Here is a 21,863-nt window from a genome sequence, read left to right on the forward strand (position 1 = left end):
ACACCATAGATCAATAAATGCTGTCAATTGCTGAGAGAGGGGTGTTGGGGTCTCCACAATAATAATGGTGTCATCTAGTTTTCCTTCCACTTCTATTGGTTCTTTCTTTTTTATTGTGGTAAAATATCTCTATCATAATATTTACCATATTCATTAATCTTAAGTGCACAATTCAGTTGCATTAATCATCTTGGGCTGCCGTATCAGAATACTATAGACCAGGTGGCTGAAACAACAGTACTTTTTTTTTCTCAATGCTCTGGAGGCTGCGAGTCCTGGATCAAGATGTCAGTCTAGGAGGTTCCCTGGTGAGGGCCCTCTCTAGGGTATTAATTCGAATCAGTAGACTGAATAAAGCAGATTACTCCTCCCAGGGTGGGTGGGTCTCATTTAAACAGTTGAAGGTCTGAACATAAGAAAAATCTGAATAAGAAAGAAATTTTTCTTTCCTATGCCCAAGTTGGAACTGAGACGTTGGTCTACTGCCTTTGGACTCAGGGTGGAACTGAGTATAGGCTCTTCTGAGTCTCCAGTTTGCCAGTGGCAGTTCTTGTAATTCTTAGCTCCAGAATCATGGGAACCAATTCCTTATTGTGAATGCATGCAGTGCGCACGTGTGTGTGTGTGTGTGCGCGCACACATGTGATTAGTTTTGTTTTTCTGGAGAATACAAACCAGTACAGATTTTGGTACAACAAAGACCTAAATATGTAGTAGCGGCTTTGGAACCAGAGGAGTGGGAGAGGGATAGAGAGTTTTAAGGAATTTGGGAGAAGCCAATATGGCCACAGAGGGACTTTCAGTGGTGACTCCAGTGAGGGCTCATAAAGAGAAGAGTTGGAACCCCATCTTCTTAGAGAATAAGTGATCATAAATAGAACGTTGAAGAGACATGGATGGTAGAGGCCATTCTGAGGAGATCTTGGATGGAAATGGGGAACAAGTTATCAGTGGAGAAAAGATGATTAAAGTTACAAAGTTGCTGAACTGTGTGTGTATTCTAGTGTTTGGTAGAAGTTACAAGCAGTCAGTGAAGACACTGCATATTCAGCTGAAGAGATTTCAAAGCAAAGTGTTGAAGGAGCAACCTGATTCATCCTGACTGCTCTCAGTGAAATATGAGGAGAGCAACATGAAGGGAAGGAATTGTCAGGTAAAAAAGAACCAGAAATTAAATATTTGGAAAAATGGATTATTTTTCCAAATATGCAAATTAATATTTTATGTTTTTAAGGAGTCTCTATTAATTAATACTACCATAGAAAAAATTGAGACAGTTTTAAAAATTTTACCTTCCTCTCACACTAAATCAACCAATCAGTCAATAAGTTCTAGATAGTTTCATAGGTAATGTCAGCAGACTTTTAAAGAAGAGATAATCTCTTTCAGAGCACAGATTGAGAAGGAAGACAATGCATTATTGTATGCAGTGCCATAACTTTGACACAAAATTGGAGAGACCACACATACACTGCACTTATAGTCCAATATGACTTATGATTAATAATGCAAATACTCCAAATGAGATACTGAAGCTTGCAGTAGAATAAAATCAATACAAGAACATTTGGAATATATTAAAACAATTCACAGAAATATATTAAAGGATAAACATATTTCCACAGGAGCTAAATTGCATTTGATAAAATCCATCATTCAATAAAACATCTTCAAATGAATATTTGGTTGCTAATATGACATGATTGTGTGTGTGTGAGCATGTTTGTGTGCGTATATGTGTGTGTTCCACCCCACCACTAGCATGTTTAGTATGTCAACATGAGAAGGATACCCAATGAAATTCATGAGAAAAGTAAGGATGTCTGCTCACCTTAATTCTTCACCACTCTTCTGAGGTACTATTACTATAACTAGAAGAGGAAATAATGATGCTCTCAAATTGTGACTTTATAGTCTCTAAAGAGCCTTTTTAGTTAACTCTCTTTTGCTGTGTGATTGGGCAGCATATGCTACATTACTTATTTTTTTAAAAAAACTGCGAAAATTCAACTTTTAAAAATTTCCTGTGAAAATATATTTTTGAGAGTTCATTTTGTTTGATATATAAACACTAGGCTCAATGACTGAAAGAAAAATGAGTTTGAATCCTACTTTCTGTATCAGTGCTCTACACTCACAATATAATGATGAAAAAATAGAGGATGTATTCCAGTGGATAAGATGTGCTACTTAGAATGAAATTGTTTTGTGTAAACATAAAATTTGTCATTCTTACTCTAATCTTATTTTCCTGTCTACAGAGATATAACATGATAACATGTTTATGTAATACATAATCAGCTAAACTTCCAATATAAAATCACAGCCACTATGAAGCTTTATTTTGAAGTTATAGATCCTCGAATAACATTATTCCATTTTAGGAAAACAATTTTACATGCTTTTGGAGTTAATCATCCAACAAACTATTATATATGCATGTCAAGGGGTTGCTCAAATGCTGGAGTTAGAAGCAACTTAAATTATTTATTGCCCTCTTAGTTGGTATAGTTGCCCTCATGTTGGCCCTACAGCAGGACTTATACATATGTTCAGCTATAAAATACAGAACTTTGTGGAATTAACCAAGAAGTGGTGACAGTTCTCACAGAAGACATGATCGGGGGCGGGGGGAACCTTCAGAAGATAAAGTTTTCAACACTCGAGACACTGCTACAAATGCTTTACAATAGGCTTGTTCTCCACTACTTTATAACTTTAGAAATGGACAGTCAATGAGTCAATAAATTTTTTACTCTTTCAGGAGGACTCCCAACCCTCAAAATCACCCCTAAAAAGTTAAAAATTCTGACACAGATATTGTCTGACAAGGGATCTTCATAAAGAAATTATAGAACCAAAGCAAATTAAAAAAAATAAAAAAAGCATTCTACTATTCTAGGCCAGGGAACGCTATGCCCTTCAATTATTTTCTTTGCTGTCCCAGATTTCCCTGCCTCCTGAGAGGCAGTCACATGACTAGTTCTGGCCAGTAGACTGAGGACAGAAGGACTTTGGTCTTCATCCATCCTAAAGCAAAGGGAGATAAAGGGGAAGGATGAGGGGGAGGAGAGGGAGAAGGGGAGGGTAAGGGAGAGGGAAAAATAAAAATGAAAGCTACAAGTATATGTTGAAATTGACTTTGATTCCATTTCTTCCTATGAGATTTTTAACCCATTTGCTTTTCAATTTTTATAAGACACAGTAGTTTAATCATAATTAGTATGATGTATTTTAAAATAGCACATTTTTTCAATGCTATACCCAACATTAAACAAAAAGATAATTCTAAAATAACAAATGAAAGGGGAGCTATGGCATGTGGAATGGTTAATGTGAAAGCCACCCCCTTCTTCCTGATGTTCAGAATATCTTGGTGTGAACCCCGTGCCATAGCTTAGGAACCTCATAATAACACAGATGAGGAAGAAATAGATCAATGACCAAGTCAGGGTACTGTTTCAGGGGAGACGAGGTTAGAAGTATACTCTAAACTCTCTGGAATACAGCAGGTGGAGAAGAAAAAAAAAAATCTCAAATATTCTCTAAACCTAGTTTGCATCTCCCTGGTTTACTTTCTCACAATTCTCTGTGTTCTTTTATAGCTTAAAACACATTCAATTGCCTTTGCACAGCTTTGTCTCATATTTGCCCCTTTTATTAAAGGATTAATGAAGGAACAGATGTCACGTTTAGATATCACATCTCCCATACCGTGCTTGTTTATTTTACTTACACATTCTGGGACACAGAATAAGTGCCCAGTCAGGGTGTGTCTTAAGAATTTACCAGGAATAGAGGCAGATACCACAAGACACTTAAAAGGGAACCGAGAGCTGGCAGCGAAACAGGTGAACATTCCTCAGATGTAAGTCTTTTTTTTTTTTTTTTTTGTCTTTTCCGGTCCACACCTGTGGCATGTGCAAGTTCCCAGGCTAGGGGTCAAATCAGAGCTGCAGCTGCCAGCTTACACCACAGCCACAGCAACATGGGATCCAAGCCTCATCTGTGACCTACACCACAGCTTATGGCAACTCAGGATCTTTAACCCACTGAGCAGGGCCAGGGATTGAACCCAAGTCCTCATGGATACTGGTAGGGTTCATTTCTGCTGAACCATGATGAGAACTCCTAGATGTAAGTCTTCACACCAGCTTCACAGCACAGAAGGCACACGACTGGGGTCAGCATGCAAACATCACTGGGAACTGCTTAAATTCGCCATGAAGGAACACTCTCTAACTATGTGAGTTTATCTCCAGATGAAATATGATGCATCCTTGTCACAGGATATGATAAAAAAGAGACTGGTTCCTGAGAAACTGGAGACACTGGCTGAATCAAGGCAAGTCAGCATCAACAAGTTCATGCTACTTAATTATAGTTTAGAGAGCACAGTAGACATTGAAGCCTGAGAAAATGAGTGAATAGAAACAGAAACATAGGAAAACAGAGAACTGACAATGGTGATGCTGGAGGTCAGTGCAGCTTTGGAGGGTGTCATATTTTCACTTAATCACCAGAGAATGAAGGGGGTGGGTCAGGAAGTGGGCACATGGGGACTAATGTCAATCATACTTGGGGACATTTGATAACTTGTCTAAAGATGGGCACCTCTGGGTTCCACTCTTCTTCTGTCACCTATTATATGGCTTGAGGTAAGTGACTTTACCTTGCTGGATCCATGTTACTTTACCTTTAAAATTCAGGAAAAAATTGGAGAGTTCCCTGGTGGCCTAGCAATTAAGGATTCAGCATTGTCACTGCTGTGGCCCGGGTCCTATCCCTGACCCGGAAACATCCACATGTCACAGGCACACCCAAAAAGTAAAATAAAATAAAATAAAGGAATAAATTGAAATGATTCGCCTCTTTGTGATTGAACATTTTATGAAATATAGTGGAGCCAGCATACCACAGATATCATTGAACGCTATTCAACCAGAGCTGTACTAGTTATAGAGAGAATTATGGGAGGAAGAGTTAATGGAGAGAGATAAATGTTTCCTATAATCCCAGTTATTGTAGTGATTCCAGGAAAATGATCACTTTATTCACTGCTTTAAATACAGAATGTGCACTGTGGTAGCACTCTCTCAAAGTTAAGATTTATTATTTAATTTCAAATGTTTAAGTAAAACCAATAAGCCAATTTTTCAGACTAGGCATTTCCTCAGATTGGAACCTGTAGCTTAGATGCATACATTGTAGATTGGTAGATGGAAAGCAGGAAGTAATTAAGACCCAGGGAAATATATATCATGAGTGTTCTTCTGAAAACTTCCCTATTCCTAATTGATAGAATCATCTCCACTTGCCAACATACTTACTTATTTATTGTAGTAAGAACACAATATGAGGTCTACCCTCAACACAATTTTAAGTGCATGGCACAGGATTGTGAACTCAAGGCACGGTATTGTACAGCAATAGAACTTATTCATCTTGCATAACTGAAATGTTATACACATGGAACTGTGACTCTCCTGTCTTCCTTTCCCAATCTCTGGTAACCATGACAGTCTCTGCTTCTATGAGTTTGAATCTTTTAGATACTTCATGTAAGTGACATTATGCAGTATTCGTCCTTCCATGCTTGGCTCATTTCACTCAGAATAGTGTCTTCTAATTTCTTCCCTGTTGTCACATAGGGCAAGATTTCCTTATTTTTTAAATTTTATCTATTTACTTTTTTTTAATGGCCACACCTGCCGCATATGAAAGTTCCCAGGCTCTGGGTTGAATTGGAGCTGCAGCTGTGGCCTATGCCACAGCCACGCCACACTGGATCTGAGGCACAATTGCAATTTACTCCAAAGCTTGTGGCAACGCCAGATCCCTAACCCACTGAATGAGACCAGGGATGGAACCCACATCCTCATGGACACTATGTCAGGTTCTTAATCTGCTGTGCCACACAGGAACTCCTAAGATTTCCTTCTTTTTTAGAAGAATAATAATCACATCTATAATACATTTTACTTACTCATTCTTCTGTCATTGGATGTTTAGACTCTTTTCATATCTTTGCTATTGTGAGTGAAGTTGCAATGAACATGAAGCCCAGATATTCTCTTCAAATCCTGATTTCAATTATTTTAGATACAAATTCAGAACTGGGCTTACTGGAAACTGGATATTCATCTTCAAAATAATAAAAGTGGACCCTTATCTTACATAATATCCAAGGATCAACTCAAAATGGATTAAAGGCTTGAATATAAGGCTCGAATGATTAAAGGCTGAAACTGTAAAACTCCCAGAAGAAAACACCGAGGAAAGGTTTCATGACATTAATCTAGGCAATTATTTATTGGATATGACACAAAAGGCACAAGCAACAAAAGCAAAAATAGAAAAGTGGACTGTATTAAACCAAAATGCTTCTGCCCAGCAAGGAAAACAATCAAGAGAGTGAGAAGACTTCCTACAGAGCAGGGCAAAATATTAGCAATGTAGATATATATCTGATAAAGGGGTGATTTTCAAATTGTAGAAGGAACTCCTACAACTCAAGAGTGAAAAATCAAATAACTTGATTATGACTTGGGCAAAGGACCTGAATAGACATTTCTCCAAAGACATACAAATGGTCTACAGGTATATGAAAAAATGCTCAATGTCACTTACCACCAGGGAAATACAAATCTAAACCACAGTGAGATATCACCTCCTGCCTCTTAGGGTAGCTATTATCAAAACAAAACACAAACACACATACACACAAAATATAAGAAGTGTTGAGGAGAATGTGGAGAATTTAGAACCCTTGTGTACTGTTGAAGGGAATGTAAATTGGTGCAGACACCATGGAAAAAGCATAAGGAGGTTCTTCAAAACCTCATAGAAATACTTTACAATTGTTGATACATTTTAGATCTTGCAGAAAGACTATCTTCTTCTCATATATCAGGTAGAGTCATTGTGTATGTGTGTGTATATATGTGTGTGTGTGTCTGTGTGTGCGTTTATTTACCAATCCAGGACATGCCATTGACATGTAAACAGACACAGAAGTCTGTCCCTGCCTTTCTCTAATCCATATGTTTATGTCTATCAATTCCTCTCAGAGAAAACAGAGAGAGAAAAAGAATAACGAACTAAGAATTAGGTGACCTGGTTTCTCACAACATCACTATTAGTTGTATCAAGAATGTATGCCAGGACCACCCACGCTGGACTGCCTTTATTAGCTTTCCCTTTGATGTTCTGAGATTGGCTTATATTAAGAAATTTAATAAATATAACCCCATGAAACTCACTGGTGTGTTTATTATCATCAGGATGTTCCTGAGGATAATATTGGCCATATTACACAAAGCTTATTCTATGAAGACCCAGGGGGTATACTTCTCTATTATAATAATAAAGGGTACTAGAGCTTATTTTGAACATTATTTTTTTCCTAAGAGCAATGTAAGTGATTCTATTTCCTCTCTTTGACTCCATAAGATTCCCTTGTACCCAACCTCTAACATAAATTTAAGCTTCATAATATAAAGACTGAATATGGCTTTAGTTAATACTGTTTGCCAGACAACCAATTAGATTTTCAATCTAGCTTAAGAAGAATTTATTACAGGGAATCTCAGTACTTTAAGAAAGTCAAGGACAGACACATTTGGTTAGAATTTGTCATTGGGAGCCATCAGGAACCAAGGCAATCACTCTCACCAAAATATGTCTCATTTCTGTGCGTGTATTTTATTATACTTTCCAGATTTTTCTTGCCTGCTCCCATTTTTAAGATGGAACTTAGTAAATCATCTACCAGAATTAGCTTAGATCAGCCCTGCAATGTCACTTTCAAAATGCCTGAAAAAATTTATTTCGATATATATATATTTTTTTTGCTTTTTAGGGCCATACCTGCAGTATATGGAAGTTCCCAGGCTACAGGTCGAATGGGAGCTACAACTGCCAGCCTATGCCACAGTCACAGCAACACGGGATCTAAGCTGCATCTGCAACCTATACCACAGCTCACGGCAACACCAGACTCTTAACTCACTGAACGAGGCCAGGGATCAAACCAGCATCCTCATGGATACTAGTTGGGTTTGTAATCCTCTGAGCTGCAATGGGAACTCCTAAATAGTTTTTTGTTTTTTGTTTTTTTTTTAATAACCAGGTAGCTCTTTTAAAAAATGCTCTTACTTAAAAGTCCAACATATAAAATAAATTAAAGATAACAGAAAAGATTTCCCCCTAAGAATCTCCATAGCCCCATACTCTTAGAATTCCATTCTGACACTAAGCGTAATGGGTTTCAAGTCTCAGGAGGGAACAGCCGGACCATTCCTGGTTCACTGCTCTGAGGTCTCAGGTCACTGTTCTCTTGGTGGGAGCTATAGAGTCATTTTCTGAAAAGGAAGGATGGGAAAGAGACACTGGGAAACAGAATGAGAATTCTTAGCCTCTAAATTATCTATCAGATACATGTTGGTGTCCCGTATTCTATCACCTTATCCGTTTTACATTCCATTCCATCTCAGAGGTATTTCTGGTTCAGTCTTGAATCCTCCTTTCTGAAGAAACAGAGACATCATGAATCAATTGCATGACCTAGGTTAAGTTGCCTCTTTATACTTCAATTCCATGATGTGCAAAATGAAGCTGTTTAGGTAAAGCACTTAAAAATATCCATAAGGCCACAGATGGATAGAAATTCAATATATAAAGAAAATGAAAGCTTTTATAGAGCAGGTGAGAGGAGGCCTAGGAATCCGTTTGACCCCTCTATCTCTCCCTTGCTAGCCCTCGAATTACCACTCCTTGAGATAATCAATAATGTTCATTCTAGGCATATAAATTTAGTTTCCACATTTGAGAGCGAGACTGATAAAAAATAAAAGGGAAAGACAAGAGGAATTCTGCTGCCAGCATAGCTATATTTATTGGCATAAATTTGACTGTTGCTCTCTGTTTATTCAAAAGTTAAGTATGACCTCATTCATTTTCAAGAAGCTCATTATCTGCTATTATCTACATGACATGCTTTGGATGAAACCAGAATCCTTCATCTAATTTTAGTAATCCAACATCTTCTCCATTCGCTGCTACTGAGTCTAAACTTTCTCTGCTGAGAGATTTTTTTTCATCAATGCAATGAAATAGGAGCTAATGAGAATATCAGTATCTAGAAACTAGTCAACTGAATTCTTGTTCCACCTCCACCAGGAATATCCTTTCAGCTATCAGACCCTCAATGAACCTCCAGGAAGAAGACAGGGCAGCTTTCAGTCATGGATCACACTCTACCATCTGTTCCAAAATTCCAGACTCCCAGGGGCTAGGGCTCAGTGGTAGAGCACCTGATCGCAAAATTCTTGACTCATCATCACAATGTACATGTGAATTATTTAAACCAGAATTAATGGTTTATGCTCTAAACCCTGGGCTACAGTTTCAAAACATGAGAGAGTATTAATTTTAGAATGTAAAAGGAAAAAATTAAATAGCGAATTCAGCTGTTTTTAAGTTTGATAGGAAGTTGTGAGAATATTTATTTTATTTTATTTTATTTATTTTATTATGTATTTACTTTTGCTTTTTAGGGCCCACCTGCAACATATGGAAGTTGCCAGGCTAGAGGTCCAATAGGAGCTGTAGCTGTTGGCCTTCACCACAGCCACAACAATGGGAGATCCTTTAACCCACTGAGCAGGGCCAGAGATTCCTGCATCCTCATGGACACTACCCAGGTTCTTAACCTGCTGAGCCACACAATGGGATCTCCCAAGATAATTTTAAATATGCAATTTTTAATTTTTCCTCTGATTTACTGTATTTCTTGAGATTAGTCGGAAGATGTGGGGTTCAGAGTTTTCAGAGAAGCAGAGAGTTTTGCATAGCTGCTCTGAAGACTTGAGCAAAAGTGGTCTAAAAAAGCACAGTAACTTTTAGCAGGTTGACAGTGCTAAGGGTTAGTGGTAGAGTGATGCAAGGAAAAGTATTACATGAAAAGCTCTCGTAGAAGAAAAGGCAGAAAGTTCATTTCAGCTGAGATGAATTTCTCTGCAGGGTCCCCAGATGGAGAGGACAGTGAGTGGGAGAGTTAAGGGTGCTGGCTGGAGAGGATGTCCCCAGAAGCACCACAGAGCCTGACAGCTGAATGTTAGGGAAGGGTGGGCAGGAGGCTGCCAGCAACGATGAACAAAAGTGATGTTCTCAGGAGGGAAGACATTTTTCTCTACCTTTCTAGGTTCTCCTGGTTGGCCTAAGAATTATGTTGACATGAAACAGATTGACAGCAGAAAATCAAGTACAAGTGTGATCACCTGTATACATGGGTGAGACCCAGGAAAACTGAGTCATTCACCAAAATGGCCCAAGCCCTCACCTTAAATACTGCCCTCAGATAAAGACAAAAGAGGATGCTGGAGTTCCCGTCATGGTTCAGTGGTTAACAAATCCAACTAGGAACCATAAGGTTGTGGGTTCGATCCCTGGCCTTGCTCAGTGGGTTAAGGATCTGGCATTGCCATGAACTGTGGTGTAGGTCATAGACATGGCTCAGACTGGTTTTGCTGTGGCTGAGGGATACTCCATCGGCTACAGCTCCAATTAGACCCATAGCCTTGGAACCTGCATATGTCATGGGAGTTGCCCTAGAAAAGGCAAAAAGACAAAAAAAGAAAAGAAAAAAAGAAAAAGAAAAGAAGAGAAAAATAAGAGGATGCTGAGAGTGGGGAGACATATGGAATGTTTCCAGAAAAAGCACAGTAAACAAGGCTAAGCTTGTGATGCAGATTTAAGATACTACCTTCTCCACTGATGCGGTTCTAGAGAATTTGGTCATCCTTCTCTTCTTGGTACAGGGATGGAGACACCCTTACAATAGAGGTTTCCTTTACTAATGTAACTGTTTCTTTTTTTTAAATTTACTTTTTATTGTTATTTCCCCCAACACCCTTTTTTCCCACTGTACAGTGTGGGGACCCAGTTACACATACCTGTATATATAATTTTTCCTCCCATTGTTGTGCTGCATTATAAGTATTTAGACATAGTTCTCAGTGCTACACAGCAGGATCTCATTGTTAATCTATTCCAATAGCAATAGTTTGCATCCGTTAACCTCAAGCTCCCAATCCCTCCACTCCCTTCCTCTCCCCCCAGGCAACCACAAGTCTATTCTCCAAGTCCATGAGTTTCTTTTCTGTGGAAAGGTTCATTTGTGCCCTATATTAGATTCCAGGTATAAGTGATATAATATGGTATTTAACTTTCTCTTTCTGACTTATTTCACTCAGGATGAGAGTCTCTAATTCAATCCATATTGCTGCAAATGGCATTATTTCATTTTTTTATGGCTGAGTAGTATTCCATTGTGTATATATACCACATCTTTCAAATCCAATCCTCTGTCGATGGACATTTGGGTTGTTTCCATGTCTTGGCAATTGTGAATATAGCTGCAAAGAACATGTGTGTGCATGTGGTTTTTTTTGAAGAAAGTTTTGTCAAGATATATGCCCAAGAGTGGGATTACTGGGTCATATGGAAGTTCTATGTATAGATTTCTAAGGTACCTCCATACTGTTCTCCACAGTGGCTGTACCAGCTTACATTCCTACCAACAGTGCAGGAGGCTTCCCTTTTCTCCACACCCTCTCCAGCAGTTGTTATTTGTGGGCTTATTAATGATGGCCATTCTGACTGGTGTGAGGTGGTATCTCGTGGTAGTTTTGATTTTCATTTCTTTAATAATCAGTATTTTTTCATGTGCTTGTTGGCCATCTGTATATCTTCCTTGGAAAAATGTCTGTTCAGGTCTTTTGCCCATTTTTCCACTGGGTGGTTGGCTTTTTTGCTGTTGAGTTGTACAAGTTGCTTGTATATCCTAGAGATTAAGGCCTTGTCAGTTGCATCATTTGAAACTATTTTCTCCCATTCTGTAAGTTGTCTTTTTGTTTTCTTTTTGGTTTCCTTTGCTGTGCAAAACTTGTCAGTTTGATTAGGTCCCATTGGTTTATTTTTGTTTTTATTTCTGTTGCTTTGGGAGACTGACCTGAGAAAATATTCATGAGGTTGATGTCAGAGAATGTTTTGCCTATGTTCTCTTCTAGGAGTTTGATAGTGTCTTGTCATATATTCAAGTCTTTAAGCCATTTTGAGTTCATTTTCGTGCATGGCATAAGGGTGTATTCTAATTTCATTGCTTCGCATGCAGCTCTCCAGGTTTCCCAGCAATTCTTGCTGTATAGACTTTTCCCCATTTTATGTTCTGGAGTCCTTTGACAAAGATTAATTGACCATAGGTGTCAGGGTTTATTTCTGGGTTCTCTATTTTTTTCTATTGGTCTATATGTCTGTTTTGGTACCAGTACAACACTGTCTTGATGACTGTGGCTTTGTAATATTGCTTGAGGTCTGGGGGAGTTATGCCTCCTGCTTGGTTTTTGTTTCTCAGGATTGCTTTGGCAATTCTGGGGTTTTTGTGGTTCCATATGAATTTTTGGATCGTTTGTTCTAGTTCTGTGAAAAATGTCATAGGTAATTTGATAGAGATTGCATTGTATCTGTAGATTGCTTTGGGTAGTATGGCCATTTTCACAATATTAATTTTTCTAATCCAGGAACATGGTATATCTTTCCATTTCTTTACCTCTTCTTTAATTTCCTTAATTAGTGTTTTATAGTTCTCGGCATATGTCCTTTACCTCCTTGGTCAGGTGTATTCTCAGGTATTTGATTTTTTTGTGGTGCAATTTTAAAAGGTATTGTATTTCTGTATTCCTTTTCTAATATCTCCTTGTTAGTATACAGAGATGTGACTAATTTCTGAATGTTAATCTTATATCCTGCTACTTTGCTGAATTTGTTAATCAGTTCAAGTAGTTTTTGGGTTGAGTCCTTAGGTTTTTTAATGTATAGTATCATATTTCCTACAAAGGGTAACTAACTCCTACTTGGTTTTCAGAGTTTTCCCCTTGTCTGCTGTTTCTTAGAAAGTAACCAGCTTAAAATAATATTCCAGAGACACATCTGGAGGTAGAAAATTCTATTCCCCTATAATGTCTATGGTCTTAAGATAAAAGGAAAAAGAAAAAAAATGGTATAGCCCTTGAATCATAAAGAAAGAATAAATGGTTTTCACCACAGAGGCCCTTCTAAATATATTATATCACACATGGAATAAGTCTAGGTACATGGTGAGAGAGTCAAGATCAGAAGTGTAAAAGTCAACAGCAGAAACCCTTAGGCTTTTGGTTTCTGGGACCCCCACTGCAATGTGTGTGCAGAAACATTTCCAAACCAACAAGAAGTTCTTAGACATCGACAGGGTGTCTGAGAGTTCATCTCATTTCTGACACTGTTGACCTGGATACAGCATCAAATTCCACAGGAAATGCCTCAGTAACCCAGCCCGCCCTCATCCTTAGACATTAACTGCAAGACCAGGTTAACACCTGTGTTTCTGACCAACTGGCTCCCTGCATCTCAGAATGTCAATCACAAGTCCAGCTTGTCCTCTGTGCTTCTAACTGATTGACTATACATCAGAGGTTCCCATGACCTCCTCCTCAGATGCTATTAATTTGCTCTAACAGTTTATAGTCTCAGGAAACTGATTTACTCACTAGATTACCATTTTATTACAAAGAATATTTAAAGATGCAAACTCACAGCCAGATCAAAAGATACAAGGGACAAGGTCCCAAACAAAGGTGATTCTGTCTAATTTGGGGCCCAACAAGGTGGCCTGTGGATGTGTTCTGGTTCCCCAATATGGAAGCTCTCTGAACCCTGTCCTTTTGGGGTGATTAAGAAGGCTTCAGGACATAAGCATGATTGATTAACTCATTGGCACTGACAACCGAATGGACATCTAGGCCCTCTCCCCTCCTTAAAACTTTCAGGTTTCACTGAAAGTTTCAACTCTCTGTTCATGGTTTGTTTCCTTCCAAAAGTCATTCATTAACACAAACTTAGCTGTGGAGGAAAGGGGTTTGTTATGAATAACAAGACCACTGTTTCATAGTAATGGCTCTAAAGTGTTTTCTGGAACTGAAGATAAAGAGACCAAATATAATGATACTGCTATGTAGCACTGGAACTATGTCTAGTCACTTATGATGGAGCATGATAATGTAAGAAAAAAGAATGTATACATGTATGTGTACCTGGGTCACCATGCTGTACAGTGGAAAATTGATAGAACACTGTAAACCAGCTATAATGGAAAAAAATAAAAATCATTATACAAAAAAAAATGTCGTGACAAAAGATGCTCCCATTGTTCTTATCACTCAGGGAATTCCAAGGGTTTTGGGAAGAGGGAGCTAGGAACTGTGGATTAAGATCAAATATATATATATATATATATATATATCACTGGAAAGACCAAGTATACGTTATTTCTTATAAATCACAAGATCACACCTGGTTTATGTTTAAGTTGAAAAAAAAAAAGAGATCTAAATGGTTTCCTCAAAGTTAGGGTGGGTCACAGCTGAGATCTGATTCAAACAGGTCAAATCTGAACTGTTCTATTACATTTAGAATGGATAAGCAATGAGATTGTATTATATAGCACAGGGTACTATATCCATTTTCTTGGGATAGACCATGATGTAAGATAATATAAGAAAGGAAATGTGTATATCTATATCTATCTATCTATCTATCTATCTATCTATCTATCTATCTATCTATCTATCTATCCACGACTGGTCACTTTGCTGTACAGCAGAAATTGGCACAGCATTGTAAATCAACTATAATAAAAATTCTTTTAAATTAAAAAATATCAGCTGTTTCCAATTAAAACATTATTAGCATAGTACCATTTTACTGAATTTCTACAATTTGTTTTATTTGATTTAATTTTATTCCATTTTATTTTATTTTTATTGTGGTAAGAACGCTTAACATGAAACCTACCCTGTTAATGGATTTTTAAGTACAGAAGAGATAATTGTTACCCAGAGGCACAATGCTGTGCAGCAGATCTCTGGAACTTACTCATCTTGTATAACTGAGACTTTACACCCATTTAATAATAACCCCCTTTCCTCTCCTCAGCCTCTGGCAATCACCCTTTATGCTTTGCTTCCATGAGTTTGACTATTTTAGATTATATAGTTGCAATAACACCATATCTGTCCTTCTGTGACTGTCTTCTTTTACTTGTCTTAATGCCCTCTAGGTCCATCCAAGTGGTTCCTATGGCAGGATTCCCTTCCATCGGTGTCCAGGCGTCTATAGCATGCTGGGTATCATTTGTGCTCTAAGCGTGATGGAAACGAATTCCTCTGGCAATTCCTGTATAAGTTGGATTGCTGGACGCTTGTCTAACCAATTTCCTCTCCAGGAAGAAGCTGACTTCAGGATGCTTTGCCTGTTCCCTTTGCACTGATCCTGCAAAGAAGCTGTGGGGACCAGGTGTATTCAGTCTAACTACTGTCCTTGTTCTCTCTGACCCGCAGGCAGCCAGGGTATGCTGGGTCCTGTTAGCACTCGGAAACAAACAAGATCAGAGCCAGTACTTTGGGCAACCCCCAGAAAAGCTGGGGTGATGAGTATGTGGTCCAACTCTTTCCCTCCCCAGGGAGATGCTCAGAGTTAGGGTTCATCACCCTCTCACTCTGCACTGTGATGGGGAAGGGAGCTGTGGCAAGTGCCTGCATACTAGTTCAAACCATTACTTTGCACTCTGTGGCCCTGAGGGGATAAGTGTATGATGGTCCTCACCCCAAACCCAGCTCTCTGAGACCAGCAAGATAGAAGCCAGTCCTTTTGGGGACACCAAAAATGTAGTCCATTTCTTTATTCCTCTGATGATCTGGGAAACTGGAATTTCAATCTTAATGGTATGTCACTGTCATGGGTGGGCTTATGGAGAAAGAACGTCTCTGTTTTCCTACGGGTTTTGATGTGGCCGGATTCCTACATGCCCAGTATGCAGGAGCTTTTCACCTAGATTATGGATGTCTAACAAGGGGGCTGATGTGTGGTGGCATTAAAATGGGGTGTCTGTCAGGGGAAGAAACATCAAGGGCTTTGTATTTCAGCATCTTCTTGTGGTCACTCTGTTGACTTTATATAACTACGACAAAAAAAAAAAGGAAATGATATTTGATAGCATGAGCAGCTATCAAGGATGATATAGTTCCATAGAGAATAGAGAAGGCATCTTCATGCTCAGCTTACTTGATCTCTCAGGAATAAAGATATCTGTTTGGTAAGTATGACCATAACCTAAAAGGAACATAAAATTGGAGCAGGTGAGAGTAGACAGGGAATAAGAAATCATATGCTGTTCTCTTCACTCACACACTTGAATCAGGTTTGGCAAATCCTGGCCACCCTTCCTGCCAGTGTGCTATCCTCCAATTATAGATTTATAGTTATAAGAGTTTCCTTTTTCTAAAAAAAAAATGTCTTGAGTTTTTGGTATGGTTTTGCTTTTCTTCTTAAACCATGCTTCTAATGCCAGCACCAGGTTTGGTTCAGCCAAAGTTTCCTCAAAGATGGGAAAAGAGGTCAATTCTCTGAACCTATCAAGGTTATCCTGCACCTCATTTCTAGTCCCCATGAACCCACCCCATCCTCTTCTTTGGCTTCTTCTTGATGGCAATTTGTAAGGGGATGATTCAGCTTGTCACTAATTTTCAAGGTAACTCTAATGACTGACTATTCAAATTTTTAAAAGATGAGACTTTGTGTTCTGTTCCACGTATTTATAAACTCCCTTATGTGTATATCTTTCCGTTTTCTGTTTGTTTTTCCCTTGTTTTCAAGGGAAGTATGAATTTATGCTTTCCGCTATGGTCATCTGAAATTTACATGATTCTCAGATATGTTAACATGGTTTTCAACTTGTTGGGTTCCAGGCCAGCAGATTATTTCCAAGCTCTTCCCTTTTAATAGGGATCATGGAAATTAAGACAGAAGTAGTACAGCTTGTTATTTACCCCAGAGGAGAATTAACTGGGAGACACATTTTACAGAGTCCCTTGGGACATCAAGGCTACAGCTCTGCTCTGCCTAGGAAAGAACCCATTACCTGAGATTTATTCCATTACTTCCACAGGTTTTTTTGGATCCATTTCAGTGCTACCCTTTGGACAAATTCCATCTATAACACTCATTATTTAAAGGCAGTTTCTAGGTCCCTTCCTTGTAAGATGTCTGTTTCCAAGGATCAACATTTATAGTTCATTTTATCACTTGGTTATTCATCATCATCTTGGTGAGTGCACTCTTTAGTTTCTTTACAGTTCCCTATGCATTGATTTTAACATTTAGCCCCAACAGCAAACAATTAATACAGCCTAGTTCAAGCAGTTGACTCATGATTGCAATTACTTAAAACCTCTAAGGATTTTTTTTTAATGCCCAGTTTTATCCTCTCACTTATATGAATCTACTCACAGTGAGATGGGTTGATATGGGAACAATTAGAAGCTGGCAGTCAAGTTTCCCCTGAAAAATGTTATCCAAACAAATCACAGTTCAAAGGCTTTATAGTTAAATGAAACAACATAAAAAAGAAAAGAAACCATTAATCTGTACATGATAGAAAACTGCAACTTCTCAGTGAATGGGTTGTGCACATACTCCTGACTTTCACAAAGCTACCACCTCTCTCTCTGGTACCCCAGATAAATAAACCACTGTTAATGTACTTCTAGAAATGGAAAATATTAGAATCTTTTATATTAGGATAGAATTTAAAAGGAATTCTACGTTTTCTAACTATTTTTAGCAATGAATTGAATTTTGGAAATCCATGAAATTATTTAAATCTTCAAGTAAATGGTATATATACTACTTAGGAACTCAGGAAAGAAATTTTAGGAAAAGTTTGTATTACTCTGTTTAAACTTACAAAAAAAAAAACCACATAAATGTTGATCTTGCTTATACCACATATGTAAATCCTTTTTTTTTTAATCTGAGAGGATTACTCACTCATAAAATGGCATTAGACATAATCTTTTCTTTTATATTTCTTTATCTTTTAAAATTGAGGTATAATTGGAGTTCCTACTGTGGCTCAGTGGGTTAAGAACCCAACTAGTATCCATGAGGATGTGGGTTCAATCCCTGGCCTCACTCAGTGGGTTAAGGATCTGGCATTGCCACAAGCTGCAGTGTAGGTCGCAGGTCTGGCGTAGATCTGGTATTGCTGTGGCTGTGGTTTAGGCCAGCAGCTGCAGCTTTGATTCGACCACTAGCCTGGGAACTTCTGTATGCCACAGGTGCAGCCCTAAAAATAAAAACACAATAAAATGAAATTGAGATATAATTGACATGTGACATTATATTATTTTCTCTATTTCAGCTTAAATTTTCAAAAAGAAGCCCTCAGTCAAAAACTTTGTATGCAAATATAGCTTCAAATAATATTCCATAATTTACTGACTGCTTATAAAGCCTTCAGCATAGATAATCCCAAATTTCAGCATGTAAGATTGTGATGATTATAAAGATGGTGCTAAATATACAATAAAAGGGAGATACTGTGCTTCCAATTGGCATTACTGAGAAGTAGAAATTTTCTTTTTTTAAAAGTTCAGTTCCAAGAAAGTTCCCAAAGCCCTGCCTTTCTCTGCTTTATAAAACAATGATGATGTGTTTAAAAACTAATGATCGTAAACTTCTTCTGTTTCTTCTTAGAAACAAAGTTTTGATTTCATACTTGAAAAACAAGGGATGTTTTATGATAGCTAATTTGAAGAACACAGGCTAGGGAAAAGAATAAAGGAAACAAGTTCCATTATCCCCATCCAAAAATTCTTATTAGTATTCTGGTCCATTCTGCATTCCATGAGTGCAATATTGCTAGGCTCTGCACTGGCACTTTTGTGTACATGCATGGGAATAATAGAATATTATGCATTCTCATCTCCTGTTGCCTTCTAAATGCTTCTAAATACAAAAGAGAGAGCATTTTTGCTTAGTGCTCTGGATAGATGTGCAAGCTAGCTGGAACTAGCAAAGTGGTAACTTGTTCTAGCTGAGAAACAGGGATGTAATATGTTTCCATCCACCAAGAAAAATGTGATACTTCGTTGAAACGAGGAGGGAATATATAGATCAAAGCAAGTTTTGAGCCAATGAGGGTGGCAATCACTTTAAAAGGAGGCTGTTAATATCTTATTCGGCCAGCATGACCAGTGATCATTCTTAATTTGAAAAAGTGTGCTATGATCTGTGTGAGCCTCTGGTTTGTAAACCTTGGTTAAATTCTAAATTTATTATATGATTGAAAATAGTGTAACTTTTTTCATATGAAGTGCAGATATATCTGAAATAAATGTCTTTATTTACAGATGTCAAACCTGTTTATTCAGTATATCCTAAGTAATCTACACATATCTACTATAACAAGTGAGTTTAGTAAGATTATAAGGTTAATATAAAAACGTGTGTTCTAGCAGCAAACAATTGGAAAATAATGCATAATTCTATTTAAACTGGAATCAAAAGACATTACACATTTTGGAATAAACTTAAGAAATGAAATGCAAGACCTCTGCATTGACAACAAGAGAGTATTTATAAATAGAGATGATATGCATGGTTGGGAAGCCTCAATATTTGTTAGTTGCCGTTTGTCTACAAATTGATGTACAGGTTCAAGGCAATCACAATAAAAATTCCAACAGACTTTTGTGCAAACTTTCAAGCTTATTCTGATGTTTATGTGAATCCAAATGACCTGGAATGGTGAAAGTAATTTTTGAAAAGAACAAATTTAGAGAATTTAAATGGCCTCATTTTAAGACTTGTGAACATTCGATAAATCAGTTAAGTGGTGCATTGACTTAAGCAGAGACATATAGATGAATGAAGCAGATAACTTAGTGAAGAAATAGATCCACAGAATTAGACAACTGATTTTGGTGAATGTGCCAAGAAAAGGCATTGGGGAAAGAAAGGAGTTTTCAACAAAATGGTGGGAGAAGAAATTAATGCAAAATGGATCCTAAACTCAAATTTAAATATCTAAAACTATAAATCTTCTAGAAGAAGATGTAGGATAAAAACTTTGGAACTCTCTTTGGCAAAAATCTTTTCAGATGGGTAAAAAGGCATTAACGTTTAATGAAAAATTGATACATGGAACTCTATCAACATCAAAATTGTTTGTTCTATGAAAGCCTATGAAAACAAAAGTCAAACCCCAGTTTGGGATAAATTTTCAAAATATGCACACCTAAAAAAATGCTTTTATATGGAACTTGTACCAATCAATACTACCAAGACAGTAAATGAAAATAAATGGACAATTGAACAGACACTATTCAAAAGAAGATACATGAAGGGCTAATAAACATATCAAGCATCTTCACTATGTTTGATCCCACAGAAATGAAAATTGAAACCGTAAATAAATGCCACTATCATCCAACAGAATTCATAAAATTAAAAAGACCAACAATATCAAATACTGACAAAGATGTAGAGCAATTGGAACTCTCATACACACAGATAAGAATTTAAACTATGACTGTGGAAAAAAGTTGGGCACATTCTTTAAAAGTTAGATTGCCCTTACTATTTGTCCCAGCTGTTCATTTTTATGTACTTACCCAAGAGTAATAAAGGCCTATACCTACAAATACCTGTATACAAATGTTTATTTATGATAGCCCCAAACTGGATACAAAACAATGTGTATCAACCAGTGAATGGATATAAAAACGTTCCCTTGGTGGTTCAGCGGGTTATGAACCTGACTAGTAAGTAGCCTTGAGGATGTGGGTTTGATCCCTGGCCTCGATCAGTGGGTTAATGATCCAGTGTTGTCCTGAGCTGTGGTATAGGTCGCAGATGCAGCTCGGATCCCACGTTGCTGTGGCTGTGGCGTAGGCCAGCAGCTGCAGCTCTGATTCAACAACCTCTTGCCTGGGAAATTTCATATGCTGCAGGTGCAGCCCTAAGAAGGAAAAAACAAAAGTAGTGTATCCATATAATAGAACATTACCTAACAATAAAAAGAATGAACTGCTGATACATATAACCAGTCTGCTTATTAAAAGAAGCCAGCTGAAAGAGTGTACATCATATGATCCATTTATGTAAAATATTAGAGGAGGTAAACTAACTGATGGTGACCTCAAGCAGATTTCTGGCTGCCTGCAACTAGGTGGAGAGAGGGACAGAGCACCGAAGATCTCTTAGGGCTGAGGGAAATGTCTCGTATCTAGTCTGCAGTAATAATATTCTGAGTCTGCATGGTTCTCAAACTCATCAGACTGTATACCCTTTTAATTGCTACAACTCAATGCACATAAATCATATGGCAATAAAGTTGAAATTTTAAAAACCAAAGTTAAAAAAAAAGTCAAGATAAAAAATTGGATATAACCAAAATAACAATGACAAAGACCAGTGACTGCAGTTAGCACGTGAATAGGTGGGGAATTAAGCAAAATGAAATCAGTACTCCTGTAATGTTGCAAGAGACGCTTTCTCTCTGTGTTCCAACATTTAAAAATCATTTTATGATTTTAATCACTATTAATAGTAATACAATTGAGAACACCGTGGCAGAACGCTAACTCCCCTGAGGTCTGATGAAAACACTGTTCCTGGATTGAGACAGGGGACAATTTGGCTGAGTGAAATATTTAGATTGCTTTTTATCCTGGGACTAGAAGGTTCTGTCCCTATTCTCATGGATGACAGAGCAGATAGGACCTCTGTCTCACATGAAGGAATCTCTATATTGAACATTTTTCTCCCCTAGTTTTCGCAGAACTCTAAGTGCCATGGGTGCACAGTTGTGCTGTCCTGATCTCTGTTCCAGAGTGAACCATTTGTTCTCAGAGCCAGGGGTCATGTTGGCAGCAGAAGGCTCAAAGGTGAATCTCACATGGGAATTGTTGAGTCTCTCCTTGGAA

The 21,863-nt window shown here is 37.8% G+C and overlaps 1 protein-coding gene across 3 annotated transcripts in view; it reads right to left on the reverse strand.

Moving 5' to 3' along the window:
* LOC146395835 (uncharacterized) overlaps positions 1–21,863 on the reverse strand; it is an 811,516-nt gene that overhangs the window by 42,077 nt on the left and 747,576 nt on the right. The window contains exon 7 of one of the 3 annotated variants that reach the window (XM_084999814.1): positions 19,276–20,896. The exons of the other annotated variants lie outside the window; for them this stretch is intronic. The gene's annotated coding sequence lies outside the window, so the exon portion shown is untranslated. Of the gene's footprint in view, positions 1–19,275; positions 20,897–21,863 lie in introns of those variants that run through there. 3 annotated transcript variants of the gene reach the window in all.

Source organism: Sus scrofa, chromosome 15, assembly GCF_054392235.1.
Source record: "Sus scrofa isolate SSC_HxYL_T2T_F1_AM1 chromosome 15, Sscrofa_HxYL_maternal_Yorkshire_Landrace_v2.0, whole genome shotgun sequence".
NCBI classification, from domain to species: Eukaryota; Metazoa; Chordata; class Mammalia; order Artiodactyla; family Suidae; genus Sus; species Sus scrofa.